The following is a 10,932-nucleotide window of genomic DNA, read 5'->3' on the forward strand; positions in this document are numbered from 1 at the left end:
TCAAATATAGGCTAGAAAATCTCTAAGAACCTCTGTTCTATACTTTCAGGTGGATTGTATACTAAGTATTGTGAGTAGTGACACTTGAGGGTCCTTAGTTGGTTTTTCCCTTACCTGGTTGAATCCACAACACTTTCTTGGTAGGAGTATCTGGTTTTAAAGCTTTCATTTGGTTTCTACAGGAGAATATCCTCTTCTTGGTTGGGCTCCCTTTGTTTTGTCTGGAAAACAATGCTTTGCCCATTATTTATATGTTCAGAGACTAAGCTTTGAGACATCTTCTCACTGAATCACATTTTCCTATTTTTCAAGTCACTAAATTTTTACCTATTTTAAAATTTTCTCCTACTTCTTTTCCCTCTTGAGGAGGTTTTTAGTCATTTCCTAGAGGGTTTGACACTGAATTTTTCAAGTAAATTCCAAAATGTTTAAACTATATGGTAAAAACTATCTTTGACCCTGAATTTTTATTCTAATATTCTAGAACTACTTTTACCTACTTAAAATTTTCCATATTTTCCAGTTGCAATTACTCCTTTTGCTAGAATTATTCAGTGAGTTTATTTTTCTTTTGATCGTGTCCCTATTCTATTGTTTGAGATATCCTGCAGGTTGTTGACTTATTTTTTCCTACAAATTAATTACCATGCTCTTGTACTAGTCCATGAAGACTTACCACTTGGATCTCAGCCAATGGTTTCAATCCGGCCTTTCCATCTGTATCAACTTCTTTATAGAAGGATTTTTGTGTGTGTCCTATCTTATATCTTTGAACCCAATTCATCCAACAAATAGATTCGAGTATGCCCTCTAATCTTCACAATCTCTTGGTAAATCAGTGTCCTAGAGGATCCACAACTTCTAGGTGGGAGTACTTCTCTTACAGGTCAGGCTACACCAGGTATCCCAATTGTACCAAACAGCTTGGGTTTTGAGTTACTGGTTTTGTTACAGGGTTTTGGTATGATTCTTTACTCCCATAACGGGAATGCCTTTCATAACTTACATGGACTTAACTTGGGTTTCATTTTGTACGCATACACTCTTCACATGTCCTAAAGCTATGGTAAGATAGGCAATATCTTTATCTGTACAATGAGTGCTTTAATTTTGCCCTTTTCCCCAGTGGTGATCAGCTCACGTGGTTTAGTGGTATCAATGCTGCACCAATAATGAGCCCCATTTCCTCTGGCAGTTACTGGAACAGTATCAGGCCTGATGTGACTGCCTCACAAACTCCCTTCTGAGCACAGGGGGGTTTCAGACACACAGCATCTTTGCAATGACAGTATATTACTTTCCACATTATCCACTCAGCAGTCAGAGATTCACCGATAATCTCCAAAATAAGATGAAGGAAATGCATTTTAAAGATCACTCTTTTTGAGTCTGGGTAAGTCAATCACTTAAGGGACCCATGCCAAGAATACAGAAGTTCTAAGAAGACGAAGACGGCTGGTTCCCAGGCAGTGGGTTCAGTTACAGACACAGTGAGTTTGAGATAGACAGAACACCCACCTAGAGAATTGCAAGCAGCATTTGAAGATGAGGATTGAAGCCAGGGCCAGAAATATAGACAGTATTTGAAGTCTTGAAAATAGACACTCTCTGGCAAAGACTATTAAAATGAGAACAATAAAGGGCCAATGATTAGCCACACTTAGGAAATCAGAAGAATTAGCAAAGGACACAGAAGCAACAATCTGAAAGGCAGATGGAGAGCCAGGGGAGGTCAGTGTCAAAGGAAGTTAGAAGAAAAGCTAATTCACGTAGAAAGGAGTAGGCATTCAGGTAAAATGTTAGAAAGAAGAGAGATGAAGATGAATAAAAACTGGAAAACCGTCACTGGCAGCCCTTGACAATCATACTCTAAAAGACATTCTAAGATTTTTAAATACGTGCTTTACTCATTTATATGAAGCTTATCGCATTTCTATTTTCTGACTGATATTCTTTGCCACGTATGATTAGGAATCACCTTGAACAAAGGCAGTAAAATCATCATCAGTGAGGGAACAAAATACAGGCTATCACATAAACAACTGAATAAGCTTCTAAGAGAAATTCAACTCCCACTGAAACTCCAAACCTATGCATTCATTCAACAATGTATTTTGAGGGTCCATTGTGTGCCAGGCACTGGCCTAGCCAACGGGTACACTGCAGTGACTTAGACTTGGCTCTTCCTCCTTGAAGCTTAATCCTACACCATTTACATACCACCAAGAAGAGAGAGAGATTGGCAAGTTTATGCATCGTTCTACAGCAGCGTTTATAAATTATATAGACAACTTTTGTAAAACAAAAATAAATTCATTTATTATTTCAGTAATTATGTCAATTGCTCATGGGAGATACAGTTTTGTTGTTTATTCAAATACAAAGTGAGTATACAGAGCCCGGCACAGTGGTGCGCACTTGTAGTTCCAGCTACTCAGGAGGCTGAGGCAGGAGGATCACTTGAGCCCAGGAGTTTAAGAGTTTAAGTCCAGCCTGGGCAATATAGCAAGGCCCCCAACTCCAAAAAAAAATAAACAAAAAAACCCACCAAAATCAATGTGAGTAGGTACTTTTGAAATTTTAGTCTCAATGTCTTAAACATTGTTCTTTTTTTTTTTTTTTTTTTGCATTGGTTGGGGGTCTTCCAGTGAGGACTGGAAAACCTGCTAGACAAATTCATAAAGAGCTGTAACACTAACATTGTTTTCTTAACCTGATCTTTGTAAAATTTATGGAAACATCAATGTCTTAAACACTGTTTTCTTAATCTGATCTGTATAAACCTTGCAGAAAATAAATTAGTTAATACCATTCTCTGGGGGTAGGGTAGACTAGGAAAGAAATATAAAGAAAGAGAAGGATGAATCCCCGCAGAGTCCTGAGATGGTAAGACCTCCAGACCTATATTACTGTAGTTGGGATATGTAAGTGAAATCATCCCATGTAAACCAGAGTTATGGAAAAAGCAGTGTACAGACTGAGTTCTATGCAAAATTAATTACCTTAGCATTTCTACTGACAGTATGTAGAAAGTAAATTGTTTTCTGCACACATGGTTTTCTGTAAATTAAGTTACGATTATACTAGGTTCAAAGTACAAGCATACAAATAGACCATGTTTCAAAAGTTTGGATAATTGAGCTCTTTGGCACTAGAATACAATTACTTGAGGAAGCGATGTAATAAGTCTTCAGTTTCTAATTAGGGTAAAAGTGGAGGGAACATACATTTGTGTATATGGTTTTTATGGGTATTTTCATTTTGTTCCCATCACGATCTGTCACTGCATTTTACGCAAGACCCTGAGGCCCAGAGAATAAAAGAGACTTGCTCAGGGTCAGCCAGGAAGTAGCAGAACCATTTTCTCAGTGCATTTTGTTTGAGAAACAAAATGTTTCTCAAAATATGAAACAAAGGTCACCTACGTGAGGCTTATCAGTGTTAGGCAGAACATCGATTAGAGAATTCAGTTGAAAACACCCACTTGGAGATGCAAATGTAGATTCCTGGGCTCCACCTACTGAATCAGACTCTAAAGACAGGACTACAGGAATCTCCAGTTTAACGAGCTGCCCAGGAGTTTTTTGTGAATGTCAAAGTTTGAGGACCACGAAAGGAGGTTGTTGGGTAAAAGCTACCAGGTGTAGTAAATTTACAGGAAGTTTTGATTGGCCAATAATATCAGCCATTTTAAAAACAGGATGATGATAGCTAATTGCAAGTAATCCCTAATGGCTACAATGTAAGACAGTATAATAAGGTGTGTTATTTACTTTATGCCCCTTGCTGACATCAGCAATTATTGTTTGTAGGAAACCTTCTCTAATGTCCACTATTCCAAGTTGCTTTTTCCAATTTCCTTTCTTCCACTTTTGAACCCACTTCTCGAATGGTTAAACTGGATTTGTTTGTCACTGTCATTCCTTTAAGAACTCCTACTAGTAAGGTCAGGAGAGTGGCAGGGCCACCTGTGGCTCTTTGTAAATCAAGGTCATGTGTTGAGAGTTCTTAATTCTGTAGCTGCTAGGATATTTGACCTAGTTTTCAGGCAATTCTATGATATTTTCTCTACAATCCCCTAGTAAAATGCACATTTGCATTCAAAGTCACTTTGGATGTGAAAACCTTAATGATAAAGGCCGTTAATCACAGACACATCAGGAAATATACTATAGCAATATTGTCACAATTGCTGCAAGATGATGAGTGAGCCCAGGCTATTGTGCAATGTTGTTTTGTGATAACTCAGGCAGAGTTCAAACTGATGAAGTAGAAACTGTTCCACCATCTGTGTGTGTGTGCGTGTGTGTGTGTGTGTGTGTGTGTGTGTAGACCTCTGTTTTTTCCAGCATCTCTCTCCAATTCCTCCGCTGCCCGCCCCCCACATCAGTTTTCTTTCTCATTTATTTTTGTCTAGGGATTAAATATTACAGACAAGATAAGCAGAGCTGAGTCAGCCACAGTGAATCCACATTCCAGGGTAACCTCCAAAAACAGCCAGGACCGGAACCTAAAGGTTAATGATTTGGCAGTTTCCAAAGACTGAAGTTATAGATATTTTTCCAAATGCTGTCTGAGGGCTTCTGTCGCAACTGTGCATCCCTGCCCTGCCAGGCAGCTGCAGTCAGCACCTTTGGGTGCAATGGGCCATCCTTGGTTTCTGACCAGGCCCTAGCCCTTGAGGGAAACTCAGACTCCTTGAAGGTGAATCCAGACTCCCAATCAATTCTGCCTCCCCTTCTGCCTATTCTTCCTTCCAAAGTTTGCCTACTGCCCCTACCCAGAGGGACATTGACAATGTTTTCAGGAGGTAAGAGTATGGTGGGAATTTTGGGGGGGTTTGATAAATGATGTAGTGCAAAGAGGGTTTTACCTTGACTTAGCCCACTCTGTGCTCAAACTGGAAAAAGAGAGAGAAGCAAAGCCTTTGATAGGGCTGTGTACTATCAATAGAATAACGGACTTAGAAAATAGCTCAAGAGTTGTTCAAGCAATAGACATTTCCCGTGAAAGAATGTTCTTTGACCCTAGGAGGCAGATTAGCACCCACAAATTCCTTTGGTTCTGTAGGCTTTTATCCCTAGAGAAGAAAAAAGTTGCTACCTCTGGAGTTGAGGGGGTGGGGGACAACTCAGTAGAACCACCGCTTATATTTAGAAGGTACATTTACCCCACAGGCAAATCAGGGAATAGGGGTCATCCAAGGATGTGCCCAAGATAGAAGCCATTCTATTGCCAAGTTCTTGTGGCTTGGTCTCAATCTCTGGGGCAAAAAGTCATTCAGTGCCCTTTTGGAACTGACCCAGAGCTATGTGGGCTATTCCACATCTTTCTTGCCCTTTTATTGCAGTTTGGATACACAGTGATAATAATTGTAGTTAACATTTATTGACCTCATATAAGCACCACCCTAGATTCTTGATCACTTGTTTCATATTTGTAATAACCCTGTGGTCCCGGTACTCCATTTCATAAATAAAGAAACTGAGGCACAGAGGTGTCCAGGTCACATTGGTGGTATTCTGGTCATCTTTTGTGGGATAATAAATTATGTCAAACCTTAGTGGCTTAAAATAACACCAATCACTGTATTGTCACTTCTCATTGTTCTGGAGGTCGACTGGGCTCAGCCAGACGATTCTCATTGGTGATACTCCACGGGAGTTGCTGTTAGGTGGTGGCTGTGGCTGGAGTCATCTTGAATGTTTCTTCCCACATGTGGCTGTGGGCTGGGACCCCAGATGGGGCTGTTATCCGGAATCTCACACATGGCCTTTCCATGTGGCCAGGACTCCTCCATGGCATTGAAGCCAGGCTTCAAATGCAAGCATCCCAAGAGGACAGGTAAAAGTTGTATTGCTTTTATTTAAAAAAAAAAAGAGGCCGGGCGCGGTGGCTCACGCCTGTAATCCTAGCACTCTGGGAGGCCGAGGTGGGCGGATCTTTTGAGCTCAGGAGTTCGAGACCAGCCTGAGCAAGAGCGAGACCCCACCTCTACTAAAAATAGAAAGAAATTATATGGACAGCTAAAAATATATATAGAAAAAAAATTAGCCGGGCATGGTGGTGCATGCCTGTAGTCCCAGCTACTCGGGAGGCTGAGACAGGAGGATCGCTTGAGCTCAGGAGTTTGAGGTTGCTGTGAGCTAGGCTGACGCCACGGCACTCACTCTAGCCTGGGCAACAGAGTGAGACTCTGTCTCAAAAAAAAAAAAAGAAAAAAAAAAAAAGAAAGAAAGAAAGAAAGAAAGAAAAGGAAAAAGAAAAAAAAAAGAAAGAAAGAAAACTATTTTGAATTAATTATAGACTAACAGGAAGTTGCAAATATGGTAACAGAGTGTGATGAATCCTTCAGTTGGCTTACCCCAGTGGTGAGATCTTCTATAACTGTAGAACTGTATCAGATCCAAGAAATTGACATTTGCACCATACCATTAACTATATTACAGAACTTATTCTGTTTTGCCGGTTTTCACATGCACTCATTTGTGTGTGCATGTGTGTCCCACAAAGGGACTCTCCTGTGTTATCCCTTTAGAGCCGCACCCACCCCTCCCCCTCCCATACTCGTCCCCTGGCAACCACTGATTTTTTTCTCCATTGCTGTCATTTTGTCATTTCCAGCATGTTATATAAATGGAATCATACAGTATGTAACCTTTTGAGATTGGCTTCTTTCACTAAGTACAATGCTTTGAGATCTATCCAAACATATGTGTATGAATAGTTTGAAAGGTTATGCAAGACCAATTTCATACTATTATCCTTAATTTACCGATAAACAGGTACAGAGAGAGAATAGACCACTTGCCCATCTGAAGGTCTCAGTGGTTACTTTAAAACAGTGGAATCTTTCCCCTACTAGCACTTGTGTGCTTTGAATAAACACAACAATCAGTTGCACTCTGCCTGCCCACCCTGTGGTGGTAAAGGGTGGGCCTAGGATGAGAATTCAAGTCTCTGTCATTCCAGGACTCATGTTCATCATAAGCTGCATCAGTTTCTCTCTCCAAAAGACAAATAAAATACTTTTAAAAATAATCTACAGGCCGGGTGCGGTGGCTCAGGCCTGTAATCCTAGCACTCTGGGAGGCCAAGAAGGGAGGATCGTTTGAGCTCAGGAGTTCAAGATGAGCCTGAGCAAAAGCGAGACCTCATCTCTACTAAAAAAATACAGGAAGAAATTAGCTGGACAACTAAAAATATATACAAAAAAAATTAGCTGGGCATGGTGGCGCATGCCTGTAGTCCCAGCTCCTCGGGAGGCTGAGGCAGAAGGATTGCTTAAGCTTAGGAGTCTGAGGTTGCTGTGAGCTAGGCTGACACCAGGACACTCTAGCCTGGGCAACAAAGCGAGCCTCTATCTCAAAATAAATAAATAAATAAATAAATGTTATCTTTTCAGAGGGTCAAGTTTCAAATACAACATTCTCTCCTAATCAAATGATAAAATAAAAGCAATTTTATTGGTCAAAATTCACTCACTCCATTTAAAAAAAAGTAATCAAATTCTCCTTTTATTTGTTCTTTATCTGTTCTATATCATTAACTAGGTTGAGCATACAGATATGAAAACCATTTGAACAATGTCCTTATCCTTCCAAAGAAAGAAGGTTTTATTTTATTTTATTAATATTTTTTTTTTTTTTGAGACAGAGTCTCACTCTGTTGCCCAGGCTAGAATGCCATGGTGCCAGCCTAGCTCACAGCAACCTCAAACTCCTGAGCTCAAGCAATCCTTCTGTCTCAGCCTCCCAAGTAGCTGGGACTACAGGCATGCACCACCATGCCTGGCTAATTTTTTTTTCTATATATATTTTTAGTTGTTCAAATCATTTCTTTCTATTTTTAGTAGAGACGGGGGTCTTGCTCTTGCTCCGGCTGGTCTCGAACTCCTGACCTCAAGCGATCCTCCCACAGTGCTAGGATTACAGGCGTGAGCTACTGCACCCGGCCAGAAAGAAGGTTTTAAAGAACAAAAAGTTTTCTTTGATATATCTTTTTTTGTAATTTCCACAATGTTCCAAAGAATGTGTATTAATCCTTTTTTTTTTTTTTTTTTTTTTTTTTTTGAGACTGAGTCTTGCTCTGGTGCCTGGGTAGAGAGTGCCTAGCTCACAGCAACCTCAAACTCCTGAGCTCAGGCCATCCTCCTACCTCAGCCTCTGGAGTAGCTGGGACTACAGGCGTGTGCCACCATGCCCAGATAATTTTTTCTATTTGTAGTAGAGACAGGATTTCTCTCTTGCTCGGGTTGGTCTCGAACTCCTGAGCTCAAGCAATCCTCCTGCCTCGGCTTCCCAGAGTGCTAGGATAATAGGCATGAGCCACCATGCCTGGCCCTAAAAATGTCCCAATCTTGAGGTGGGAAGAGGGGATGGATAAATTCACACCTAACAGGTACAATGCACACTATCTGGGGGATGGGCACACTTATAATGTTGACTTAAATGGCACAAAAGCAATTTGTGTATTATTACAAAATGTTTGTACCCCTGTAATATTCTGAAATAAAAAAATTTTAAAAATTGAAAAAAATAAAAACATCCCAATCTTGATGGTATGCCAGGGACATATAGCTTGTTGTCCACAGATGTCCTCTAACTTTGAAAATACACCATTTCTACATACATTTCTTTGTCTTTTAGTGTCTTTATCTTATGTTGCTAAAGTCTCAAGGGTAGGATGTTATCTTTGCATCCTGCAGAGAACCAAACAGTGTTTGTCAAGAGTTTTTAGGAACTGGCTGTTTTACAACCCTGATAGAAGTTCTGAATCTAATCATGATTGAGTGTAATCACCCTCCTCTGCATATCTTCTCTTCAGAATAACTTTTGTATCTTTCAAGCTAAAATCTGACAACCTTAATCCTAAGGGACATCTCCTCTGCATTATATGCAACAGGGATTGGCAATCTTTAACCTTGGTGTCCCAAGTAGAAATAAGAGGATTCAAATAGCTCTCACTAGGTCAGTTGATTTGGACACAGATCAGTGATAATGTCCACATTCTCTCTAGAAATTGTTATGAAAATCTAGGATGTAGATGAGAATATCATCAGGTGTGGGTCATGCTATCTTGAGGAAAGCAAGAGAAGAGATATGAAGAGTGCAGAGAAAGACAGAAAGGAGCAATGGAGAGGAAAAAGAGAGATTTCTACCCCTTCCCCTAACTCAACACAATTCTTAACCCTAACAGGTTAGGGAGTCTAGGGTTACCTGATTTAACAAACAAAAACATAGGACATCCAGTTAAATTTTAATTTGAAATAAATGATGAATAATTTTTAGCATAAGTAGACCTCCATCAAATATTTGAGACATACTAACAAATTATTTGTTGTTTATCTGAAATGCAAATTTAATTGGCACAAACTGCACTATGGGGAGAACAACAAAATTTTGAAACAAGACAAACATAGATTTGAATCCTGTGCAATTACTTATTAGTCATGAGGCTCTGGACATGTCATATGGCCTCTTTGAGCCTTAGTGTCCACATCTTAAAATGAAGAAATGACATTCCTTCATAGCAGTGACATGGGGATTAGAAATAAACATGCTCAGCAACCAACGAGCGCTCTGGAAGATGATGTCCTCTGATTTATGCTCTTAAATTGTTGTTTGCTGCTTTGTCTTTCTACTTCCGAGTCTAAAATATCTCTAAAACTCCAAATATTTTTACAGCCTCCTCCTCCATTTCCATTACCACTTGTCTTAGTCTTTTCAGGCTGCTATAACAAAATACCATAAACTGGATAACTTGTAAACAACAGAAATTTATTTCTCATGGTCTGGAGGCTGAGAAGTCCTAGATCAAGGCATCTCTTTCTAATTCATAATTATTCATATTAATAAATTGTCTAGGCTGCTTTTGTGCTATAGTGGCAAATTGAATAGCTGAGACAGACACTATATGGACAATAAAGACTAAAAAATGTGCTGTCTAGTCCTTCACAGAAAATGTTCGCTGACTCCTGGTGTAGAATAAATAAGAAAGAGCTGAAGACAGTTTGTTGAGATACAGTGCTGGTGGCCAAAATGTGGCCCCATTGAGTTGAGAAAGTACTGTGAAAGAAATTCTAAGAGATACCATGAAGAAGATGAGCTTACTGATAGAGATTATCTGTAGAGGTTGGGTGGAGAAAGGATAAACAAAAGAAATTGCAGTAAGGCTAGAGAGAAACTCCTTTGAAAGTAAAGATAAGTTGAGTTTTAGAGTTTGCAGTGAATTTGGAGTTACTAAAAGATATCCCAATGAAAAATATTCTGCTGTCAGTTAAAGATGTGAAGCTCTCAGGAAAAGAGAGGTCAAAATTTTAGATATTGACTTACAGACACTTAGAGGCCGTGATTAGGAGTTCAGAGAAAATGTTAAGATAAGGAGGCGGGTATGTGAGCAGGGAGACCACTTAGCAGGAGAGAGATGTTATGGCTTGGACCCAGTGATGGTTCTTCAGGGTCTCCACTGTTCTGTGTCTACAGTTGCCAAGTAGAATCACTGTAAGTCTGCAGTCCCCAAAGCCCAGGCCATGGACAGGTGCCAGTCCATGGCCTGTTAGGAACCCGGCCTCACAGCAGGAGGTGAGCGGCCATGGAGCCAGCAAAGCTTCATCCTATTTACAGCGCTCCCGTCGCTCACATCGCTGCCTAAGCTCCGCCTCCTGTCAGATCAGCAGGAGTGTTAGATTCTCATAGGAGCGCGACCCCTATGGTAAACTGCGCATGGGAGGGATCTAGGTCACGCCCTCCTTATAAATAGAATCTAGTGCCTGATGATCTGAGGTGGAGCTAAGGTAGTGATGCTAGCGCTGGGGAGCGGCTGCAAACACAGATTACCATTAGCAGAGAGGTTTGACTGAACAATAAATGTAATGCGCTTGAATCACCCCGAAACCATCCTTCCCCGCCCCACCTCCTGAGTCTACGGAAA

The 10,932-nt window shown here is 40.3% G+C and overlaps 1 non-coding gene across 1 annotated transcript; it reads right to left on the reverse strand.

Annotated features, from left to right (window-relative positions):
- Positions 1-2,635: 2,635 nt before the first annotated feature.
- LOC138387962 (U7 small nuclear RNA) lies at positions 2,636-2,697 on the reverse strand. The gene has a single exon (XR_011234020.1). It is a non-coding gene; the product is annotated as a U7 small nuclear RNA (small nuclear RNA).
- Between the last annotated feature and the right edge of the window lie 8,235 nt (positions 2,698-10,932).

Source organism: Eulemur rufifrons, chromosome 1 (genome assembly GCF_041146395.1).
Source record: "Eulemur rufifrons isolate Redbay chromosome 1, OSU_ERuf_1, whole genome shotgun sequence".
Lineage (NCBI taxonomy): Eukaryota > Metazoa > Chordata > Mammalia > Primates > Lemuridae > Eulemur > Eulemur rufifrons.